The 26850-nt window shown below is 30.1% G+C and overlaps 1 long non-coding RNA gene across 1 annotated transcript in view; it reads right to left on the reverse strand.

Annotated features, from left to right (window-relative positions):
* The window catches only part of LOC129974843 (uncharacterized), a 77417-nt gene that overhangs the window by 25655 nt on the left and 24912 nt on the right, over window positions 1–26850 (reverse strand). The window lies entirely within an intron of this gene.

Consider the following 26850-nt stretch of genomic DNA (forward strand, 5'->3'; position numbering starts at 1 on the left):
TGAAAAAGAATTATCAATTCATAGACGTTAGGCTTGAACCTGAATTTTTAAGACATCTTCTGTTAAGTACGTTATTACGTTATTCAGGTTAGTAACCCTTTCATACTTCTTTTTTAGAGCAGTTTTTTTATATTATTAATGTATCTATAAAAAATTGAGAATTTATGTTGTTCACGCCACAAGGTTTACAATTTTTATGAGCCTTTATTTGGGAGTATGCAAAAAGGTTTCAACGAGACCTTGGCTATTCTTTCTATACTATGTATGTGAGAGAGTAAAAAGCAGAAGAGTTATATTCAGCATATATTCAAGAAAACACATGTTGATTGTACAAAAAAAAAAAAAAACGAGATAAAAACAGAGAACTGAAATACAAAAAAGGATGCCCCTCATCCATCCATGCTGCCTGCTTCATAAACGGGTGGTCACGCATTTGCAATCGACCAGGAACAAGGAACTTCTTCTTTTGAAGTGTCCCTATTTGTTGTTCTTGATCGTCCGGCACAATACCTGCGACTCTCTTGACTATCAATGAGGCGGACCACCGGCCGCGACGTCTCTTCCAAAAGGGTGCTTCAGAGCAGGTTGTTGACTTAATGGGTGCTTCTATGCTCACGGATGCACACTTTCACTTTACCAGGTGGGCGTCTGATTGTGTGGTCTGAATCACCAAACGATGAATAGGATGGATCTGAATTCGTTGTTTTGGGATAGGGTTGCTGGCGTTAGGGTGTGGTTTGAGAATTCTGAAGGAAAATAATCTTTTTCATTTGTTCAGAATTTTTTTTAAAGAATAATTTCTTTGTGACCGTAGGAAATAAAATAACACGCTTGTCAGTTGCAAAGTTCTTATTCTTTGGAGATTTCTTCTTTTATGAAAAGACGATCGACTTGGATGATACTTAAGATGTTGAAGGATAGGAAAGCCTTATTAATAAGTGAGAAGATTTACACATGTAGATGTCTCACAAAAAAATTGCACAACTACATCTCTTTGCTTGAGAGCTCTCGAATTCTCTTTGTGAATTTTTCAAAGCCATATTTATATAGGCAATTGAATAGTTATAAATAAAAAATAGTTTTTAACCTTAACTTATACAAAGAGTTAGAGCATATTTAAAAAGTGAACCACTTCGGACTTTTTTCTATTAGTCCTAAGCATGCGTATAATCTAAATGATCCCCATCGCTGTAAGTATGGAGGCGAGAACTAATCGCGAGTCCTATTGATCATCACCATCAACGGTGTCACTCTTCCCGTAGGCGGTATGTCAGGTATGGAAGTGGAATTCGACCTCACAGCCACAGTCCAGTCGAATTACCATGAAAAATAAGCAAAATATGTGGAAAATATATAATAGCAATTTTATTGACTTAAGACGTTGAGCTTTCTATTCAAATTAGATCTCTTAAATTTGCCACCAGATATGCCACCGGTTTGGTTTGGTTTGGTTTGGTTTGGTTATATTAACGTCCCGTTTGAAGCAACACTAGAGCTATTTTGGGACGGACCTCATAATTTTGAACCACGGTCAGATAACGTGGACGACACCTGAGCTGGCACCCCCCTCTCCACACCACACCACACCAGCGGGAGGACGTTTGGTCAGGACGGATTTAACGTGCAACAGACCCCCTTACACGACGGTTCTTCGGTGGAATCGGGTCACGAACATGAAACCCTCCGGTTCCGAAACCGAGACCTTACCACCAGGCCACCGCAGCCCCATATGCCACCGGATAAGGAGGTGAGGGTAGTTCAGAAATTAAAGTCGGTTCTTAGCAACTAAAAAAAATTAATCTGAGAGAAAAACTTTAAATTAAAAATTATGTATTAAAAATACCTATAAAATTAGTCACAGAGTATAATAATAATTTAATTAGATCAGGAGTAAATTTTAAAATGCCTAAATTCGGAAGATTATTTTTTTATTTTCTCTTAATGTAAGCAAAATTTTTGAATTTCCAGCTAAGTATGTGTTATTGAAGAGAATAAGTGATAAAAATTTTTGGGTTAATATTTTCTTTTTTTAAAATTTAATTTTATTTTATTACTAGCCGCCTTTGGCGACCACCCGGTTCGCCAATCTTAATGCTCGTTAAAATTTTAATAATTAACTATTTTATGTAATTCCTACTTTAATAGCTTCTTCATTAAAATATTTTAAAACTTCAAATTTCAATTCACTCAGAATATTATACAGATTACATTACGACTGAAGGCCTTTATATCTCCAATTTTTGGCGGGAAAAGTTTTTAATTAATAATTAAAATTCTAATTAAAATTTCAAAAAAAAGGACCCCAGATGCACATTCCCGACCTCCATGGTATACGCGTACCAAATTTGGTAGCTGTAGGTCAAATGGTCTTTTCTGTAGAGCGCCAACACACATGCACACACATTGAGATTTATATATAAGTATAAATTATTATTTTATTTTTGAAAAATTCGATTTTTTTGGAATAAACAGGATAGACGAAAGAAGCCTGTAAGTACTTTTCTATCGATCAGAATTAGCAAACCTAAGAAATGCAATATTAAAAAGTGCTATTCTATAAATTCAAATAAAGTTTTATTTTCAAAATAAATTAATTAATTAAAATTACGGTTACATTTGAAAAGTAAAAAAAGTTATTTTGAGGAATTGAACCTTGAAGTACATTCAATTTAGTGTTTTTGAACACAATGGTAATCGAAAAATGAATTAAGGCTTAAAAACTGAGACAAAACTTTAACTTCAAATTCAACTTTTCACTCTTTTTTTTTAATTGACCATTATTTGTATTCATAATATAGCATTAATACATTTCAATTAACTGTTTGCCTATAAATGAAAATTATTAGTCTTTTCATGATTCTGGAGCTAGCACTTTTCGACGATTATATTTCACTAAGGGTTGATATGCAGGAAGTTCAGTGGTTTTACTCCACCCAATTCACGAATAATTTGAGTTCACCCCATTGCTAAATGTAAATACCTCTTCCTTTCATCTTTCGTATTACTTTTTTTTATTTGAATTTCCTTTTTTTCCCTGAAACGTGCCAAACATAGAGAAACAAAGTACTGTCATAGCTCTACAACTATGTCCCTGTAGCTCGATAAGTTAGCTCTGTACATAAAACACTTTATACCTCTATTATATTCATTCCGCCTGCATCCGCTTATGAATGATTTCTCAACACTCATTTGCCCTATCTTCTCATTTTCGACGATATCGATTTACAATCGAAACTGTTTGACTTATTTAAATCAAACAAAAAAAGGGGTTGCGACGTTGTTTTAGATTTTTGCTAAGGCAAGCATATAAACAATTTACCAATTACCAATACCGATTAACAAATTCATACTGATTTTACGTCCAAACCTTATATATTATAAATAGATATACATATATTTACATATATTTATTTTAACTTTCATGGAATCTGATAATCAATGATTTTTCAAATTTTCAAAATCATGTACAGACAAAATTTAATTAAAATTAATCGATTTCTAAAAATATTGAAGTGATGTATTGAACACAGATTTTCACAAAGCTAGCCTATCAGGAAACGAGTAAAAAATTCATACAAGATTCCCTTACGCGATTGTAAAAATTCTCAACATGAAAGAAACCAAGTTAAATAAAAGTGCATGAAATGACCTTTTTTTGAACAGGTGAATCTCAGAAATGCGCATCAAATATAGAGCTAAATTACCATTAAATGCGGTTTCGCTTTTCAACATAACTCCTCTCTGAACGGTCGATAGTAGGTTCGTATGAGTACAGCATCCCCTTGCGTTCTAATTGTTCGTTTTTATCATCCGCATCCTTCCTGTCATAGAGGATGGTGAGAGGGAGAGATAATGGGACAGGGGGTGGAGTTTTTGAGGGGCGCAAACACGTGCGACCATTTTGTGTCCTTCGCATGATTTATGACATCAAGGCTCTCTGGGGCGAAAAATAATTTTTTTCTCTCATGTTGTCAATCAAACACGATCCCTGCAGAATTAGCATGCACGGGAAACAAGGTGGAAGAGCCAGACATGCGTTCAGGCAAGGAGTTGATTCAGAGCTCCATTTTGAACCACATCAAGATTTTGAAAAATCCTACTTGGTTCGGAAATGAATATTTTTTTTAAAAAAAATGCACTAAAAATATCTTTGTAGAACCTAAAACCCAGAATAATTAGAAAAGGTCACAATTAGAAGACAAGAAAATGTACACATTACTATTAAATTTTGAAAAAATAAGAACCCATTTTAGTTAATAAAATCTTCGCAAAATTTTAAATGTTATGAAAAAAAGTATCAATAAAAAATAATAGAAATATTTAATTTCCATTTTGCCTATACACTTCTCAATTTATCTAAAATGTAATATATCGCAAAATAAAAACTATTTTGGTAAATAAATATTTTATGAATATTCAAAACTGTTAATGATTTTTTTTGTCAAAATTTCTCTATATTTTGAAATGAAATTGATTTTGAAACATAACTAGATGAAGCTATTTAAAAATCTGCGGTTCATTACATCCTCAAAGGTTATTGATACATGTATATAAAATTTCAATATATTTATTAAATTGTTTTTGAAATATAACGTTTTCAATGCACCATTCATAGTAAAATTTAGAAAATGCATTTAACAAATGCTCTTGCACTTTAATCATTTAAATAAGCTATAAATAAATACGATTTCGAAATCTTTTTAACATAATTGCCTGGAATAAGTAAAGTTTGGATAGGCATGCACAGAAAAGACAAGAATAGTTCAAATATTATTTTCGAATAACTTTACTATATAAATGAAATTACCAGTTTAAAATATCACCATTTTCGGTTCCGTTTTCATCTATTGTGTATTATTGAAATCGCTATTATCTATAGTTTTATATAAATTAAAAATATAGACTAATTTAGAATTTTCATTTATAGATCATAATATACCTGACATCCTTTATTCGAATTTGAGGATGCTCTAAATAATTTATCAAATCACATTCCCTTTTTTTTTTTTTCGAATGATTTCATTTATATTTGTTAGTTGCATCATGCTATTTCATGATGTTATTCATTGTTTAAAATGCCTTTAAGACTAGATCGTTGGACCAAGAGATACCAAATTTGACACGTAGTTACCTCTTGGGTAGTAAGTGCTTATTAAGGAAAGGATTTCCAAGCTTTAAGTCAAATTTTTAACTAAAAAATTTTGAAATTGAATTTTTTTTCTCAATAACGTTGGAGATTCTTATTTCATAAAATTTATTTTTTATTTCACTTTAAATTTTCATTGATATCAATTATATTCCTTTTCTAATGTTTTTCTCTGATTTCAATAAATTAAAAAATGTTTTTAACTGTTTCAACACTTTCATTATTCAGAAGATGCAGTGTCTTTCCATACCGTTCCCCTCTCTCCAATTATCCATTCATGAAAATAAATTTCTATTCATAAAGTTAAAGGCTACAATTAGTTAAAGAGTCAAACAGTCTGTATAAAAACGATTATAGGATTTATTTGTGAGTTTACATTTTATTCCATTTTTACTTTTCTCATGTACGAAATATACAAAAAAAAAAAAACAAAAAAAAAAAAAAAATGCCGTTTTAAATGTCAGTAAATTCAAATTGAAAATTCTGAAGAATTTCCACATTTAAGACATATTTTTTTTATGTCAGATAAAACATTTTTGGAATTATTTTTGTCTGTCTGTGAACATGAAAACATTGTGTTCAAAATTATTTGAGCAAAGACGTATAAAATCCGTTCACTAATTCACAATTTCCTTCAAATTTTAAATGAAATCCATTCAGAGGAAACCTGTCAGACTGGATTGTCGGAATATAAGCTTGCATGATAACTAAAAAAAAATGAAGACAGAATGACAAAATTTGAAAATACACAAATATAACATCTAAAGAATACATATACAGATGGAATTTGAAACCAGATCCGTCAAGGACTTGACAGTCTGTTAGTCATCATGTAAAATTGAAAACTCACAAATGCAGACTTTAATATACGACATTTTGGCGCTTGTCAATACGCTAATATATTTATTAAAGAACATACGAGAAAATTTCAGGGAAACCATTCTTTCTGGTTTATAATAACAAGTTATAGTTCCATATCCAAATAAATAAAATGGCATTCAGCTCTTTTATCATTATCTTATGGTAAAAGATGCAGTTTCTTCGTGAAGAAACTAACTTCACGTAATTTCAGTGTAATCCTTGAGTTTGTTTCCTAGAGTTTATAAAAATATGCTCAAATGAAAAAGAATATAATTTCATATCTGAAGCTGCGATATTTGTTATTAATAAACACGTAAGAAGAAAATAGGTGAATATACTCAGTATTCTTCTTTCACAATTACCCAAGATGCTTTTGGGCTTACATAACTATCTCTTTTCACATTCACCTGGAAAAACAAAATTCTATGCCTTTTTTTTTCAATTATTATCTGACATTGTACATTTCTACCTGTTATAGACATTATTTTCGCGTATTTTTAATCGGTCCCCTTGAATTTCCTCAAGGGTACACATTCCATAGTTTGGGACCACTAAACTGGATAAGTCAGCCATCTGACTCTCCGACCCACCACGAATTCAGACGGATTTAAACCATAAAACTGAATGACCAGGACCGCCGCAACAGCAATACTGGCGGGAACTGTGGTGGAGTCCTAAGGGCCATCACCGGCCACGGTACAACCCTTCCCGAAGGAAGTACGTCCCGTCATCGATGGGAGGAGTCAGATCCTCCACCTATTTGTGTACCCTCCAGGGTGGCGAGATCCAACCACCATGTAGGAAGCATCTCATCCTCATTCGAGGTGCCCCCCCGGGGGTCAACTAAACTGGATAAATGAAATTCGGTATCATTTTGTCTTCGTAATTTCAGATCCGCAGCACAGTTTGTAACCCACTAACCGAAAGAAAGAAGTTCAATACAATGTTCCCAAAGTGACCGAACTTTGAATGTTTTGGACGATATTAGACCATTTCAAAGATCACATCGAAGAAGACCAATCAAAAGATGGTGTGTCCTAAAATGAGTCGATGATTGCCTTAAATAACAAAATTGAAAAACTCGCACCTCGTCAGTTTTTTTCGCAAAAGCTTGGAAGTATTTTTTAAAAATGTTCATGGGTCAAGAATATTTTATTAAAGGTGACAAATATAATTCGAACACTACTTAAAAGTTTAAGCATCGAAATTTTTTCCCAAATACATTTAATGCCTCAAATAATATTAAATAAAAATTTTCCAATCACTTAAAGAATTTTTTAAATGGGATTAAATCTTTTAGAAATCGACTATTGAGCTATTATTAGAGTTGACATTCTATACATTACTTATTGAGAAATTTATTTTTCTAAATAATACAGTAACTACCTGTTGTACTAAAAGATTTATTCCTGTCAAATTTCTGTCAATTGCTGTCCAATCATTTTTTAAATATATCCCAAGTAGATTCCAAGCACCTAACCTAGCATAATGCTACATTTAGTAGCTTTTCTTATATTGTTAGTTTGAATCTTTACATGGTCAAAAATGGAGTCGATCAGTGATTTTCCATTTCTCCATTTACCAAAATGATTTTTATCCGCAACCGCCAAACCTCGTGGCGGAGCACTCCTGTTTCGGTCCCTATGGGGAGGTGAAACCACCGAACGGACCGCGTTATTCGAACCTCAACCCTACAACAGCACTTAACAAGGTGCCAACGATTGAGATTTTCATGGTTCGAGGAGCTGGCAGAAGATCCAGTTGCTGAAATATCGTCTGTTGTTTGGAAAATCTTTTTTTTCGGAATTCGAAAGATCTAAATCATAATTTTATCGTCAATCAAAATTAAATATTATGTTATAAGATCGAAATGGCGCAGGTGAAGATAAATGAAATACATTTTCAAATTAAGGAAATTTGCATGTTCTTATTATAATAATCATAACTAAGTTATCAGCCATCGAAAAATATAGAAAAAAAATTGGTAAATGCACAAGATGTCACAATGAGTCACAAATGTGACTGCGTATGTCATTTTATATTTAACTCTTGTACATTATATATATATTTTTTTTGTGCTGTGACGTAAGTTAATTCGTTTTTCTCTTTCCAGATGCACAGGAGACACACATTTTAAAGAGATAGAGCATGTTTGACGCTTGTCATGCGATCGTAAATTGATCCCATTCTTTAAGCAATAATTAATTCAAATTGATTTAATTTAAACAATATTCCCTTTTGTCAAACTCTCCTTATGGTTTCAGAATGTTGTTCTTCTCGGTTTTATTTTAAAAAAGCCCCTTCATAGATGCATTAATTAAATATTATTAATTTCATAAATATATATTACTGCAACTTATGGCACGCAAGTTTTTAAGATTGATTAGACTCAAATACAAAAAAATTATGAAAATCTTTGAATCCGACAAAAAAATAAAAATTGTCAATTCGTATGCAAATATAATAATCTAAAAAAGCAAAGAATTACAATGAAAAATTTTGCATATATTCCTAATTTCACTCAAGTCTAATATTTATAGGTGAAAGCATATATTTCGTTAATCTAATTCGTCGCGTTTTAGATTTACTGTACTCCTTTGCATATAGATGGACTGACGACAGTTCACTCTCAATCGGAACTTATTCAAATTTTATACAGTTAGCATTAAGACTTCATACCAGATTTAATTCTTCTGTGTTGTTGCAGTTTATTATGCTCATTTTCTCCTATCTGTACTGACAAATATGTAGTTTACCCTTTAAAGATTTTTATCGCCATTTATTTTTCTAACTTGTTGCGTTAATAGAGAGACATTTCCAAAAATTGGAATTTCACATTCAGAAAAATATAAAAGACGAATATTCTAAAAGTTTACATTTATTAAAGTCCAACTTTTTGATGATTATAATATTTTTTCCTTCTATATTTAGAACAAGAGAAAGCGATTAAATATCTCAGTTTCACTGTATTACTTGTTATTATTTTCCATTTCATATGAATTATTTATTTAAACGTTTACCTCTACGTTCTAAGTATTTCAGACGCTTTTAAAAAAGAAACTGAAATGAAGCTATATTTTAGTTGAAGGACGCGCAGCGTAAAGTTTTTTTTTTTTTTTTTTTTTTTTTTACGATCGGTTTTGAACTAAAATTCCCACTTGCCATTTATTTTCTGCTACTTTCACAAACAATAATAAACATATTTAACTATTAGATGCTCCAAAGTGACTTCGGCAGTTAACAAATGACTTGCAAAGAAGGCAAGGCACCACCACCGACGTAAATGCCAACCGACATTTTTGCTGGGCCCCAGCCCTCCATAACTCATGTGACTGGTACAAAACTCCAAAAAGGATTATTAGCGAAACAAGCATGGAATGAAATTCCGAAGATTGGTTTACACTTCGGAAGACACGTGCGTCACATACTCCTGTCGTCAACATCCCTCACCCCCATCCTTCGGAATATCGTCTGTTGAGGTACCTCTTTGAGGCCCAGGCACCAAAACTGCCAGAATCATTTATCACGGCGTTAATCTTCTCCAAGTTCAAGTCACTTCGCGAGCTCCTTTTATCGTCTGAGGGGGTGGAGGGAGAAAGAAAAAATCGTCAGGCGACATCTCCAAGGCAAGAAACTCATCAGCGGTTGACTCGCTTAAGCCGTGTTAATAACATCAAATGTCTCTTGGCTTAACAGTGCCAAACGACAAGATCTTCCCCCGTGGCGCTGGCGCACCCTGCGCCCAATGGGGAGTGACAGGGTGTCCCGAACAACATTCTCCAAACGACTTGACTAAGATGAATCGCGCAGGATGCTGGCAACTTATCTGCTGGAAAACTTTTCGGAGAAGGGCGGTGGTGGCGGGATGCGGAAACCTTTCACGATATTCCTTTTTTTTCCTCCCCTTTTGGGTCTACTATTTCAAATTCTGTGGGATCTTCCTTCTTTTATTTTTTGCGAGGTGGTATCACGAAGGAAGGGTGTCGGAGAAGTGATATATGACGCGTGAAGATCGTCTGGGGAATTGTAAAAAACAGATCCGGACTGGTGGCATAATTAGGACTAACCGATTATTCGCAACCAGCTTCGTAGAAGTTCGTCAGATAATTATTATTGAAAACACGGATTAAAATCTCGAAGTAAATGTATTTGTTGTTTTATCTTTGCAACTGGAAAAAATATGGAGGTTAATTTCATTCAGTAAATTGTTAAATTACTCTTAATGGATCTACATTCATTTTTTGCAATCCTTTGGCTACCATTTCAATCTTCAGAAAGTTTAGAATTTCCGATTTCTGATTTTTATTTTTATTTATACAAAGAGAAAGTATTGTAATCGTCAAAAAAAAAAAAAAATTAGATCGATTCGATTTTGTACCACATCATTAACGTATTGAAGTTTGTCCTTCCTCCTGCATGTAAACGCAACGACTTGGATAGAGGAAATTGAGTACACAATTTTACCATCTAAAGAGTAAATCTTTAACAAATTTTGAATTAAATTCGTCAAAGGACTGTCCGTCTGTCAGTCTGTACTTCTGAATACGTGTAAACGTGATAACACGAAAACACAATAACATAAATAAATGAAATTCGATACGTTATATTATTAAAATCATTCTGTAACAAATTTTGGTCTCAATGGGTAAAAAAAAGAAAAGGTATTCAAAATTCCAGTTTGATTTTCTTTTCTATACCATTAAGCACCAAACTCTTATGTACGAAATTCTTAAAATAAAAATCTGAGTACTTTTCGGCATTCATGGTCTCATTCAAGGTCCATAACTTTATGAAGATGGATTATTAGAGAGTATGAGAAAATTTTTCATGAAGACCACTTTTACGAAATTCTGAAAATTATGAGGAATGAATCATTTACTGCATTTGATTCCGATTCTTCCGTATCACTAAGTTATCTATATTTTTAAATCTTGAGTGGCCGGCGTCCTGGCATAGGGGGTAGCGCGTCTTCTCCTTTACCTGGATGTCCTGGGTTCTAGTCCCGGTTCGGGCATGGTTGTTCTCTTCCTTGTGTTCTCTCTGTGAGGTGCGTGAATGAGCCCTCCCCCCGAACCTGTAAAAAGGGGTTGTGCAAGCGAGTGTGTGTGTGTGCCATCTTCATTTGAGCTAGAAGTCAGACTTCTGCCCTCGGGTGCTCAGGGGTCTTTACCCTCAGAAGCTACTGCGCAAAAATTTGGCTTAAATAGTCACACGACAAAAAAATATCTTGAGTGAAATTGTACCAATGACTCTATATAAATATTGCTAAAAAAGGCTTTTTTGTGCAACGGAGTTAAAGTAATCTGCACTAATAAAAATTTAATATTTTCTATAGTATAATTCTTAAACAACGTAAAAATATTGATTTTTTTTTAAAAAAATAATCGCATTAAATAAATAATCCTGTCGTTAAATGCCATTGATTTTTCGTTGTAACAATTTCATTTAAATATATAATATTGCCATTACTTGCAAAACGGTCTCTCATTTAGACTACAAACAAGCGTAAAGCATGCATATTTAATATAAAACATTTTTAAAGCGAAATAGTTACATTATTGAATGTAATTTAAGGATTGCCGTAATGCGAGAAACTAATCGGATTGTGTTAACTATTCAGTTGATCAAGCAATAAAATGAATTGTTGATTGAACAGATAGATAGACTGAGAGTTATATTTAATTATGGTATTTTCATTTTTACCTCGATAAATATTTTGCTAATAATTCTGCTTCTTTAGAGTATGTTTTGTAAAAATATTTATGAAAATAAAGAATTATTTATAAATATTTTTTTAACTTTTAAATCTAAATTTTATACTTGTTGTTTCTTATGGCACTTGCTATGGATAAACCCGCTGTTGCGAAGACAGCGATTTAAGCCGGTGGGGGAGCGTCTCTTGTTTGTTTAGTAGCTCCAACTAAGGCCAAGAGTACGACTTTGCTACTCACGCATGGCTTATTCGCTTGCACAACCCCTTTTTAGAGGAGGGCACATTCACACATCTCACAGATAGAACAACGGAAGAGCAATCATGCCCAAACCGGGACTCGAACCCAGGACGCCCAGATCACGGGAAAGACGCGCTACCCCTATGCCAGGACGCCGGCGTAAATTTTATACTTAAAGCGTTTTAATAAAAAAAAAATTTCTTTTCTACATTTCTTTATATTTTATCAATTAAAAAATGCTTCTATAAAAAGAATTTTTCAAAAAAAAAATTTCCAAAATATCCAGAAAGGGAAAAAGCTCATGAAAAATAAATGAACGATTATTACCACACTAGGGTTGATTTGATAGTTAGTTGTATCAGGTATTGGCTGATATTGTTGCTCTCTTGTACCTGATACAACCGGTAAGTGATTCTTTCTCTGTCAAAATGAAATTGGGCTTTCGATGGGTATCTGTTCTCACACTTACGCTGAGATTAGGATTGAGTTGATTTGCCGTTTTGTAGATTGAATCAGGAGCAGATTGATACTGATTTTTTTAAATCGTTATATTCTGAAAATTATATTCATGTTCAATGCTTAGTTTGTTTTCAGTTAATTTACTAATAATAACTATATCTTTTAGTTACATATTTGTAAAATATAAAACAAAATGTTTAAAGCAAATACATTTCTATATTCATTGAATATCTCATAAATCTTGAACACTTAATAAACATTGTAGTAAAAAATAAACAAATGCGTCAGAAATACTTTTCTTGCAGGTAATGGTAAGAAATAATATATGCAGGTGCCCTCGGGTGCTCAAGGGTCTTTACCTTCAGAATCTACTGCACTCCCCTTTCCGTTGTAACGCGAACACGACATCATCATCATCAATATAAGCAAGTAATTATAAAACATACCATATGTGTATAGTATCACCAGTACAATCTTTTACTTTGTATCATGTTGATAACTATATTTTTATCAGAATGGTCTTTATCATATTGATACAAGTATCAAACTTTAATACTTATTATCATATTGATCAAATTATCAACCGACCCTGGCAGAGACTGTTTGCTGATTTTGATAAGAATATGATTCCAAATTGATATTTCGCTTCTTGGGATCTCCACTTTATAATGATACGGTGGTGGTCCGAGATCTTCCCGAATTTCATGAATTGATTTTCACAGTGATGGATGGATGGTTTAGAAGAGGAAAGGACAAAATGTGGTGTTTTTAATTAATACAAAAGAAGGCGAATAGTCTTCAATTGCATCTGCCACACTGCATGGAATAAATGTCATTTGTAACTAGAAATGAAATATATAGTTTTTTTAAACCATCATTCAGGCTTATTCTATCCACTGGCACAGAACGGCGAACTATATCGAATTAATATTTTGTATCAAACTAATATAGCATTACTCGACTGAAAACGTATAAGGTCAAGATTATCAATCGAGTCGAAAATATCGAGTTAATACCGACTACCTAATTGTCTTAATCTATATCAGTTTTGCATACTTGATACTTTTGAGTGCATGCTACAAAGTATTAGACTGATACAGTATCACCCGCATTATATATCACGCATTAAAAATCTGCTCAATTAAATCAGAGTGGAAATATTTTTACATGTCTTAGCCAGTATGGAATTATAATATGCAAACCTACAACGTTTTTTCCGTCCGATCCAGAACTTTCTTAGTTTCAAAACGCACATTTTTTATAGTTCTCTAAAGAGATATGAAAGATACCCATGGATTTTTGAAGAAAACTTTAAAGTATGTGTGCTTTAAAAAAGAGAGAGACATTTTTGCCTACGGTTTGAGAAAATTCAAGAAATATTTCCAAATGAGAAACAACCTATCAAAACAATATCAAATATATTATGAATAAAAATAAATAGAAAATTTCAATAAATTCGCTCTATTTTTTGTCAAAAAGCAAAAAACCATTTTTTGTCTCTCAAAAAATCTGGTGTTCAAAAAAAAATTTGCAAAAGCATATAAAGCTAATAAAATATCTTGAAGTAATTTAAATATTAGTCACATTTATAATATATTTCGATTTTTAAGAAATGTTTGTCGTTTAAATAGCTGTTTAATTTTTTTATCAGGGAAAATAAAAATAAATTAAATCACTTAAAATATAAAAATTTGTTTCACTAAACGTATTTTTAGTGAAAAAAATTTTGTTAACTAGCTCTTTACTTTCTGGAAGATTTTTGTATGTATGTATTTGTGTGCCAAATCTATTTCTGGATCGAATTGGACCAAATTTTGGATACTTATTATTTAAGACAAGATAAAGAATACTGTCAACGTGTTTGAAATTCAAAAATTAATCAAATATTTAATTAATTAGATATTAACCAAAATTTTGCCTTTTTTCACACAAACCTCAAGGAAATTATTTCAGATAAAATATTTTTAAACCATCTTAAAATTCAAAATTTTACCTTTCAGTTATTTTAATTTCATTATTGTATAGTATGTTTTTCATTTGCTATTAATTTTGAAAAAATTAAACGTCTTAAAATTTTTTGTTAATTTTGAATTGTTCTATCAGTATGTTTTCTTTATTTCCGTTTATTTTAATACATTTTTAATAGGAATTTATTTTTTTTCCACAGTAGTAATTTAACAATAAGAATTTAATTTTTTAAAGTAATTAAGAACGTAATTTAAGAAAGAATAATAAAGCTCCTGTAAGTAAATGAAACAGATGTTTGATGTCAGCAGTGGTTTTAGGCTATTGAAAATTAATCTGATTATTTCGATAGAACTTTCAGAAGAGAATATTCCAAAAAAATTTACATCAACTTAAAATTAGAATTTTATCCTTTTCAATGATAATAATTTCATTTTTGTGCAGTTTTTCAATCAATTGTTATTAATTCCTTAGAAATTTTAAAGCAACTGATTTTAAAATAGGGAAATTAATTAGCACTGTATTGTTGAGCAACGTTTAAAGTTTTGGATTACTCCACAATTATATTTTTTATTTCCCAATAATATGTCTTAAAATATTTTGTATATTATAATATTTATACAAGAGTAGTTCCTACGATAAAAATATTTTGCATGAAAGATTTTTAACTCCAGGTATGTCAATTACCATGGAAAAAATTAATTCAGATCAATCAATCAATAGATAACTATAGAAGGATAAACTATAGAAGCATAAAAGTTTTGTATTATCATCAAGAACACACAACTGTGCAATATTTCTAAGCTTTAGAAGTCACTAAGTAAAAGATCAACAAAATTCCATTTTGCAAACTTCAAAAAAGCATTAAATTTAAATTTTCAAAATTTTAAAATACACATGCATATAAAATATTTAATGCAGATTTTAAGTCAAAATAACTGCAGTTCAAAACGAAAATGTAAAAGCACGAATTTCAGATGCAAATATTGAATTTCAACAAAGTTCAAAATATAATTTAATTTTTAATGAATATTCAATTTTCTTTTTTATAAGATTCATATAGTATATCATTTTAATTGTTTCATATATATACATTTTTGTCTTGAGCTCCAATTTCTTGATAAAAAAATATTATATTTTGCTTTTCATTTCTTTATTTCCTCAAACTTTTTTATTTTCATTAATTCCTACTTTTTATGCTTTAACTTAAAATTTACTCTAACATATATCGTGACACTGTTTCTCACACTGCTGCCACATGGAGCGGCGAGCTTAGAATAAAACATAATTAAAATGAATCAGAAACTAATAATTAAGTTTTGAAAATACGAAAATATTTCATTATTATAGAAAACACGCCACTTTACAACATTTTAGAGCTCTAGAATGTCAAGAGGCAAGTGAAAAAATCGGGCATAGAATTCTATGTTTATAAACATGAAACGAGATAAAATAATAAAATGTGCGGTTAAATCTTGTAAAGAAGTTAAATAAAGAATGTAAAGTGGTACACGAAGGCACGACCTTACAACAAAATTCGGAAGTAACTAAGCTTCAAAATATCCATTCTTATTTACTTTATTAAATAAGTGTGAAAATAATTTAAGAATAATACAAAAAAAAACCCCACCTAACTCGCGTGTCATGCATCTATTTTGAAAATGTATATTCTAGAACTTTGGTTCGGCGAATAAGTTATCGGATTTAGATTTTCTTTATATTTAAATTGTGCATTATTTTTGAATTTCCTTCCTGTTTTGACTGAAAAAGAGAAAATGTATCATTTTAACAAACATGTTAACTGAAACCATAATCATAAAAGATAATGCAATCTTGAAAGTAAAAATCGCAAACATTCTTTAATAAAATTTTAAATCTCAATTTCGTTTTATTTGAAAAGAATTTCCAATTCATGTTATTCACTTACATCGTCAAAATTTATTTTCATCATCAAAAATTCATTATCTTAGATATAAGCACAAACATTTAAAACTACTTAAATTTCAAAGGTCTAAAGAGATTTTTTTTAATGTTAGAAGTTCAATTTCAAACAAATGTTATTGCCATATCTTTTTATCGATATGAATATACTATTCACTATTCCTAACCAATAGCTAATACATAAAGGAATTGAAATCTCCTTTTCTGTCTCTAAGAGGAGTCGTTTAATATTTGTTTCTCTTAACTTTAACTGTTACCAGATAGCAGATTTTTCTCTCCAGCCACTTCGATGACTTGATCTTAAAATCCCTTTTTGCTGCCAGTCCGAAAGTAAAATTAAGATTATAAATTCCAAAATTTATCAGCCTCTTTGCTTTCTATCGCAACAGCAGACGATTTTTAAAAGAAAAAAAAAATATTTTATCGCGAATGGCTTTTAGCTCGCTGACATTTCAGCTATTTCTTTTTTTGCAGACGATAAAAGACACCGACAAAAAAAAAAGATTGTTTTTTTCTTCCCATGGGGACAAAACCGCGCATTAGGCCTAGTTTATAAAAAAGAATGATGGCAGCGGTATCGGAGCAGGCGAGAATATGATGTAGTGATATGGCAATGTTACTTTTACACTCTCGACCGCAAGTAGCAAGGGCTGATATATTCTGGATCTTTTTATTAGGCTGAGATTTGTGTTAACAGCAAAATGCGCTTTGCTCTTAGATGTCAAAAAACAAAGCACTGTTTAGGGATAGGGAGACTTTTTTTTTTCTCTTCAGTAAGTAGGGAGAAAGATTTTTTCCCTCTTTTGGAAATAGTTCTAAGCTCCAAAGAAAATTTTATACGAATAGAAAGCTAGGAAAGAACGCTCAACCAATGCTCATATATGCGTGCGGATTAAATGAAATTTGTCTAGGAATGTTTAGATTAAAAGAAATATGTCTAGAAAAAAATTTAATTTCATTGAATGCTTTTTCTTGTGTTCAATAAACAAATTACTGTAGAATTGGCAAATTCGAAATTTGGTTTATTTAACTTCATTATAAAATTTGGAGAAAAGAAAAAGGCAGAAATTGTTCTAATTTCTGTCTCAGTAACAAGTATTTTGGTGACCAGGGAAAAGTAATTTGATCACTGAATCTTTTTAACTCTTATAAACTTCAACAATCAAAATGTTCTCACTTTACAAAAAAAAAGCCGTTTGAACATTTTAATTGTGATTATAGTTTATTTGTAAATGGATTTTGAATAATAATTTTGAAATTTCATCCTACAATTTGTATATTTAAAGTGCTGAAAAATTGCTCTTTATTTTTTGAGAATATATTAATACATTTTTTTAAAAAAATTACTTACTAATTTATTGAAATTTTTATTTTTAAACTATTAAAATGTTTTCAATTTGTAACTATCATACCTGAATGCATTGAAATAATGTAAAGTTTAATAGTTAATGTATTATTCTTTTAAAACGATAGAAAATTAAAAATGAGTCTATACTGCTATTTAAGTATGGCTTTCTTTTCTTTGTCATTTTTAAACTCGTTTTTTTTTTCTATTTGAAATTTGAATAGAGTGAATTTTTTTATTATGATTCTAACAGCCAAATTAGCCAAATTCTATTAAATGACAATTTTTTACTGCATGTTATGATTATTAATCGATTTTAATTAATTAATCTCCTTTCTTGGCTTACTTGCGACGGTTTTTCCTCAATAGAATTCATGTTCATTTGACACACCTGTTTAACAGAGCGCATCTGTTTAATTTTGGAATCCGTTTTGCATTTTGTCTCCCAAAAACAGAGATGTGACCATGCAACAAAGCTTAAGACATCGTTTAGATTCGATTTTAAATGCCATGCGCATTTACGTTTATTGCGTGATTATAATATCACGTACGTGGTTCGATTCAACGGAACATAAGTTAGTTCTCCATTTGTGTTTTTGTACTAAAAATAGACAATTTAAGATTATTATTATTATTATAGTTAATAATAATAATGATACTTATAGTGATGATATTTATATATTTATGATATTTTATGATATTTATAGAGCTATATTACATTTTGAGAGCTAATTTGGAATTATTCAAAGCTCTAATCATCCGGGGGGAAAATGTAAATGTATTTAAGAGAAGATCACGGTGTAAAAATATTAAGTACCAAACGTGAAAGAGATGTGAAATAGAAAACAAAAAAAACAAAAAACAAAATAATAAAGAAAGGAAAAGAAAAAAAGAGAAGGAAAAAGAAATTTCATCAGCTCACATGGATGTTATTCTAATTACTTTTTACATGACTTTTGATCTACTTAGAGGACGACCAAATATTTTTCACATTCACTACGTTATAAAGCATTGCTTAACTGTTAATTCAATATAAAAATAGATGTTCAATTTTTTTTACACTGATATTGCTTATCTTTTTCTTCCTAAATAATTTATAAAATTATATATTAATTACATTTTTATTTTTGTGATTAACTTCAAACTTTGACTACATTTTGCTTTTCTAACTTTCATTAATATGTAATTTCTATTGTATTCAACTAACAGCTTATACTGTAAACAGTTTCTCTGAAATGAGTGATGAGGGTTTCAAAAATAACCTCGAATCATACGACTATTATCATAATTTAAGTAATGATAATTGAAAATTCAAAGGCTCAGAAAAATTCTAATTATGGATGAAAACGAATTAAAAACATTCCAAATTCTCCTATATAAACGTTATTATATGAAGGAAAATTTTTCTCTTATATTTAAACAATGGAGTTAAATCACAACTACATGATGCAAAATAAGATCACCGAGCTAAGTTAATTTTAGAATCCATTGATTAATTTGTAGGAAGAAAAATTACATTATAGTACGTCAAAACACAAAGTAATAGCATGAGAAGTATAGTTACGTCTGTATCTTTTTCTTCTAGGTAGGCATCTTGAACGAGGAGAAGTTGCAATAAATAGGTTCTCGTTTACTTGGCAAAGATAATACTGTTGAGGGGTCAAGATATTTCCACTCCAATGACGGGACGTATCTCCTATGGGAAGGAAATCGGTCATGACAGTAGATATGTTTTTTTCAGTCATGGACCTGAGATCTCAGTTTTGCTGTAGCAATGATGGTCGATCAATTAAGCCCATGATGCTTAGGTAGGACGGGATAGCCAGGTTATAGTTTTTTTTTTCTGTTTTTGATGTCATAAAAACTAACTCCATTTCGGCTATAGATACATTATTGTTTCAAGTGTATGATGTACCTTTAAACTTAAGAAAGATAAGAAGAAAGGTCGGTAATTCCTAATATATGTAAGTTTAATTATATTTGCGCAACAAGGAAATGCAGCAAACGATAAATGATCCTAGAAAACTTAGCCCATAAAACTTTCAAATATGTGCAGTTGAAATATGCAAAGGAACGTAACCAATTTGATGCTGATGAGAATACAGCAAACATATAATATCTTCTGAAATTTGAATTGAGGAAAGATGGATTTAATAATAAATTCTACGAAAGAAAATGCTATATTTAAATTAAAAGTAATAGAAATGATTTGCTTTAAATATATAATAGTTTTTGTAAATAATTAATAAAAAAGTAAGTCATTTTGATAAATTATTATTAATAGATTATATTAAGTCATTTAAATAAATGCGAAAATTGAATTAGGATTTCAATTGATTTTTAATAGAAATTCTAATTAAAAATTAACATTTTAAAAATAATTTCAATTAATAAGTAATTTTAACACACAAACAGTATGCATCAGTTTGAATACAACAAACCTCTATTAATAATAAAGATGTGTGTGTTGACGCTCTACAGACCTGACTATTAGATCTACTGAAGAGTATCTAGTGAATCTGGGTATAAATATGTACTAACTGGATATATCTTGGAGAGCAAAACTATACTTCTAGAAACAATTTTTTTTAATTTTAATTAATTAAAAAGGTAATTTAGCGAAATTTTAATGTTTCTCAGCGATAACTTCTGAAAATATTATTGCACAAAAATAACTTTTACATCGCTTTAAAATTTGAAAATTGTCTTTATAAAAGATGCTAATTTAATAAGCACGTGAGTTTTATTAAATTTTTTTGTTTAAATATTTTTTTCGCCGAAGTTCCAACAATACATTACCCTGAAATTCAAACCGATTTCATTACTTCATCGCATGTTTAATCGCGTGATTTTCTTCAGTTTTGAAAGGAAAAGAAGAGGGATTCTGTTTAATATCTGTGTAATATACATGACAAATAAAAAAGTAGTTACGAAGTTTAAAGGAATTTAAAAGTAGTTACGAAATTTAAATGACAGATTTACAATTTTAATAGCGATTTGATGTTATAGATCTGTCTTCATTATAGAAATTCATGTGCATGTTAAGTAGAACCTAAGGAAAACAATTAATAATATTAGACAAGTTGATGTAATTATGGACATGTAAGTTATATACAAACAATTTATCGGAAATAATAAAATATAGCCAATATTTCCGTTGAACTAATTTGTCACTTAAGGCGACTAGTGTACAATAAAATTTCAAAATGAGCTGTGCAGTTCACATCTTGTAATGTAGAAATTTTATAACGTATTTACATTGAGCCACAAAATCTTCTCGTAAATTAAAGGCCATGAACACATTACTCTCCTCCAACCATTGAGGATAAAACGTTGAACGTTAACAAAAACAATTCAGAAATAAAAGCAATCTTTTACAAATTTCGTCTTAGACTTCAAATTAACCAAAATAATTTCGAATTAGTTGATAGTTTGACGTTATAGTAATAGGAAATTCAACAATGAATTCGAATTGAGAACATTTTATTTATTCTAGTTCCACCAAGTTGCATCTGATTGTAATTTTATTTTTCTGTTTAAAACAGCTTTTAAATATTACAGATAGATTGCATATTTTATGACTTAGCTTTCCCACCAGTAAGCACGAAAAGTTGTTCACACTTGTTCCTTCCTGCAGAGCCCATTCAAAGAACCCAGAAACTAAACTGACACCTCCAAAAGTTCATAGATTTTTATCAAAGAATAAAAGTTTTGCGTATTATGTCATCGACATTTTCTCGCCAGAACCATGAACAATTTCCAGCTAGGGGCGACTAGCGAGACAGGCCAGGGCTTACTTTAAAGGCAATATTTCATTTGCAGTTCGCCCCGCACGGGTCGTGGTGCCGGGGCGCACAAATTCCCCTAATTTACTGAGCCCCAGACACAGGTTTGCTCTCAGCGCCTCCGCTCGGAGACCGTGTTCGCCGGGGCGTCAATTTATTTTCATTTTGAAGGGGCTTGTTGCCGCCTAAAAAGCTCTCAGGAAATTTGACTCCCAGCCAAAAATTTCAGATTTTTTTTTTTTAAGCTTCTAGTTAGATCTAAAATCTGATATACAAGAAGATGAAGAATAAATAATCTATCTCTTAGAAAGATCTTTTTTGGCTTAATAAGATCTGTTATATCTTAATAAGACACTTATCACCCAGAATAAAAGGCAAATTTGTTCTGCAATCTTTTTCAGTTATATTTTGCTTTTTTAAAAAAAAACTGTTTAGAACATTGCAGAAGATATTTTCGAACGTAAAATTCCAGTTAGATCTGATATCTGATATTCAGAGCGTCCAGATTCTGACAATCATTGTGTTTGGTAAATCTTATTTCTGTTAGCTAAATATCATTAGGTAGAAACGTATTTAAATTTATAATGAATCATAGCAAACAGATATCTTGAGAAAAAAAAATCATGACACAGAATTATCCATAGCTAAGAAAAATCTTAATCACTTAAAGGCAGTTTTTTTACAACTTAAAAATCATTCAGGAAATCGGATAACGAGCCACAAATTTCAGAACCGTTTTTATTTTATGATTTTTCGTTTGACTTTTTTTTTTTTTTTTTTTTTTTTTTACTTTCTCGTATACGAAGTATGGAGAAAGTATCGTAATAGTAAAAAACTTGATATTTTGACGAATCTCTACATTTTAGAACTCCTTGATTTCAAAAAGCACATTTTTGGTATTATGTATGTCCCTCAATCTGTCTGTGACTAAGATAACTCAAAAATGCTTTGAACTAGACAGATGGAATTCAATAAATGGCCTTTAAACCAAATTTATAAATTGTCGCCAAATTTTGTGCAAACTTCATTCAGCAGAAATCTGCCTGTCTCCTTTTTGAATATAAGTTAACATATAATAATAAAATAAAGAAAGCTAGATAGATAAAACTCAGTAAACTGATTTAATCTCTATAATATAGACACTAATCGAATTTGAGCCAAATTCAATAAAGGATTGACCGTCTGTCTGTCTGCACATTCAGAAAAACGTAAACACAATAACTCGAAATTGCAAAGACCTAAATATATCAAATTTGGTATGATAAATGAACTTATATTTGGTTTGGTTTAGATTTTTTTTATTACAAGTGCACTGTGTCAAATTTTTGTTTCAATCGGTTGGGGAAAACAGGTCTAAAACACAAATTCGATTTTCGGATACTATTACCCTTATGGAAGAGATAAGTCGCCAAATAATTCGCCAAGGATGACACGATACTAGATTCAGTAAAAAAGCTTTATTCGCGCCACAGGTTAATATTTCGTAACTATTGCACTTGACGTTCACTAATTAAGAATCATCAAGCATTATCTGGGATAATAACTTTATTAGAGCATATGTGAGAAAGTTTTCGGAAGAGTAATTCTGCTGGTATAATTTATTGATTCAACAATTTCTGGAATTTTGATCAGAACATCAAATCTTATGTATCAAAATGCAATTAAAGATGAAATTTGACACAAAAAAAATTCTGGTGCTGATAATCTTGGAGTTGTTCTCATCTCAGAATCATTGTATTTTAGGAAATTTATGGTACAAAATGAAAGCAAATTCATTTTATTGGATTTTTGTTCAACTCTATTATTTAATATATAGTAAATTCCTTTTCGGTATTACATGTAATATAAGTCATCAAAAAATTCATAACTGCTATAGAAAAAAGAAATAAAAAACATATGTCAAAGTACAAATGAATCTAGGTTTATTCAAATGAATAAGGCAATTTGTAATTGAGAGTCCTACAATAAAAAAAAACTGTTTTATAGTATTTCATTTGTCATATTTTTTATTATTTTTTTCTGATGTATTCATTTGAAAATCGAATATTTTCTGAATTATTTTGGTGAGGTAAATGAGTTAACTAAAATTTATTGATATTTTTAAAAATAGAATTGAAAATTTTTTGGGCAAAATTTATAATGGTTAACAATAAATTATTTATAAATATTTAAATTTCATTTCTGTTATGCATTATTTAACTTCTGTCGAATGTCGCATTATAATATTTTATTTAATACAATAAAAGATACTACTTAAATTTACAGCGGAGGTAAAATCAAACTACAGTAGACTCCCGATTATCCGCGGGCGGGTTATCCGCGCCTGCCACACAAAGTTTTTTTTTTTTTTTTTTACTCATTTCTTCAAAAAGGTGCAGTTTCACAGTTATGCTTTTGTAATTACATAATACATTACAGTATTAAAACAGTACATATGTATTCATTTTTCTGTGTATCCTTGACGCCTCTCGTAAGTACAAAGCACTTTTCTGTTTTCATTACCAAAATGCATTTTAGGTTAGTTTTGAGTGATATACTAAAATATTAAGCGTTAGTTAAACATTTCCTGCTGTTTATTTTACGTTTTATTGTACATAAAACGGTTTTTCAAAGTTGGAATGACTGTTTTCTCTTTTGCTATACCCGTTTTTAGCTTTTTTCGGATTATCCGCGATTTTTGTTATCCGTGGCGGCCGCGCCACCCAATTCCGCGGATAATCGGGAGTGTACTGTACTTAAATGCTGAAATTACTTTACTAAATATGAAAATTATAAATTATTTTTCTAAGATACAAATTATTGATGTCATTCAATTCATTCAAAAATAATTACAAAAAATTAAAAGCATTTTTTAAATTGATAATTTAATTTTAAATTGCTTTTAAATAATTACAGTAATGGGCGAATAGTTTATATTTGAAATTTAATTAACAAAAAAGTAAAAAAAAACACTCACTCGCAAAAATCAAAGTCTATTTCAAAATCAATATAAAGTGATAAAGAAAAGTATTTTGTGAGGTAGTTTTTCATATTTTGTTTAAACAAGAATATCAGGATAACATCATGTAGTTTTCTTTTTTAATGTTTATATTTAATCAGAGAAGAAAAAAAATCAATTTTTTTTATCGCTTTATGCTATTTTCAAGTTTTTTCTATTTTTTATGCGCTTTAAATGAATAACTCAGAATCAAAGCTGCTTAAATGTATTCATAGCAAATAATATTTGTCGCGCGTTTTCAATATTTCATTTGTAGATAGAAAAGATAACAAATGATCTAAAAATTTTAAGATTAAAGAGTTGCACAACAATATACTTTTAAAAATGAAATGTCTATAGCAATTTGAGCAAATTGAGTTCTATTATTTTCTGATTGATTTTCAATAAAAAAACACACATTAGCACTTTTTAAATATATAAAAGGTTTCTGTTTAGTAAAGAAAAAAAAGAAAATTTCTAGATAAACAGAACTTTTAAAACAAAGAATTTAAAAAAATTAAAAAAAATATTTAAAAATTTGTTAAACATTTCTATTTGTGCATTTGTAGATAAACTTAAAGACTTATTCTAATTGGGTTCAACTTTTTCTTCATTTTTCAACTTTATCTTTAACTTCCCCGTCTATTGGCAAAGCATTGGTCTTCGATTTTCATTAAATTGAATAATATATTTTCTTAACTTGTAGGTCAAACTCTTTGGATCATAAAAAATAACAGAAGAAAGAAACCGAAGAAAAAATAATTCAGTACAATAAGAATAAAAATTGCAATAGAAAACCCCATTCTGCTGAAACAAAAATGTCAACGTTAAAATTAAATTATTGTGTGCAATAAAATATTTTAAATCTAAACGAACTTTTTTTATTTTCTAATTACCTTTTCCTTTCCTATTTTTGAAATAATTTATATGAAAAAAACAGATTCGTCATATATAATTTTTGATTTACATCTCTATTTATAGGATAATAATGATTAATTCTCATCACCAATAAAGGCTCTCGCTTTTAATACTCATAATAAGTAATATTATTTTCTTTGTTACTCTTTAACTCGCATATATTTGATATAAAAATATACGATAGTAATAATTATCTAATTATTTGAAAGTCTTCTAAAGGAATTCAAAGAACAACAGAAATGTTTTAAAATAGAAACAATTAAAATTTATATGGAAAATTAAATCTCAAACACTAAAAGGATGAGTAATTTTGGGATAAAACAATATTTCAACTTCCGTTGTTTACGAAATTAAATGTAATTTCATAAAATATCAAATAATTTTAAAATTTAAAAAGAGAATTCACTGCAAATCAGATTTGTATCAGTCAGTTACAATGTAGATAAAGGCTCTTTAAATAATAAATCTAATTTAATGACAATTATGAGCTAATAAATGCATTGAAGCCAGGCATACTTTGTTTAAATTGCCTGCTTAATTTTGGCAACTGTCATTCACTGCTTTTCGGTCGATAGTCATTGCTGCTTGCAGTGTAATAGACCGGGAGCGTAAATGATGCACTTTCCTAAACATAACGGAGGGAGAGAAAATGATGTATTGAGGGATTTTCTGAAAGCATGCATCTGACCCTCAAACTGTGAAAAATGACTCCACATGAAGAGGCGTGAAATACAACTTGGAGAACGAGTCATTTCTTTTGATTTTCAACACTTCCTGAAAACGTAAAGAATAAAAAAAGATATTCTTCGCTTTTTTTCCCTCATAAATGTAGAATTGTTGTGCCATCAGAGTTCCTTACCTCATCATTTTATAATGACAGCGAAAAATTGTATTTGATTATTTCAGGTTTTTTTAAAGAACAGCGTTAATTTCTATAGTCATCTTAATTATTTTTGATTAACTATTTTTAAACTAGCAAACGATATCGAAAACGAATCTGACATTTTTTTACTGCTTTAATTTTAAATTAAGAGTAAACATGGAAATTAGAATAAGATTTTTCTGGAAAGTTTTCAAACTGCGTTAGAATCATTAATTTTGTCTATAAATAGAATGGGGATAACTGATATGATGCCATAGTCACCTGATAAATATAAATGGGTACTTTACTCGACATCTAATTGTTCACTGTCTAATCTTTTGCGGTGAAGATGCATCTTTTTCCATTCCTTCCCAAATGAAATTGACGAAGCAAGTTTAATATATATCATGCGAATATAATTCTATTAAATCAATTCATTATGAATATAATTCTATGAATTATATGAATGTATTAGAAGATGTGAATTTTGAATACATTTCAGTGATATGCAATTATTCATATATATCAAAAAGTTTACTATTTTAAGTTGAAATTAAATAAAAAATTAAGTATTGTACAATTTCAAAATAAATTACTTTTTCACCACAAGAATATACTTTATTCACTGCTCGTATTTCCA

The sequence above is a fragment of the Argiope bruennichi genome, chromosome 7 (assembly GCF_947563725.1).
Source record: "Argiope bruennichi chromosome 7, qqArgBrue1.1, whole genome shotgun sequence".
NCBI classification, from domain to species: Eukaryota; Metazoa; Arthropoda; class Arachnida; order Araneae; family Araneidae; genus Argiope; species Argiope bruennichi.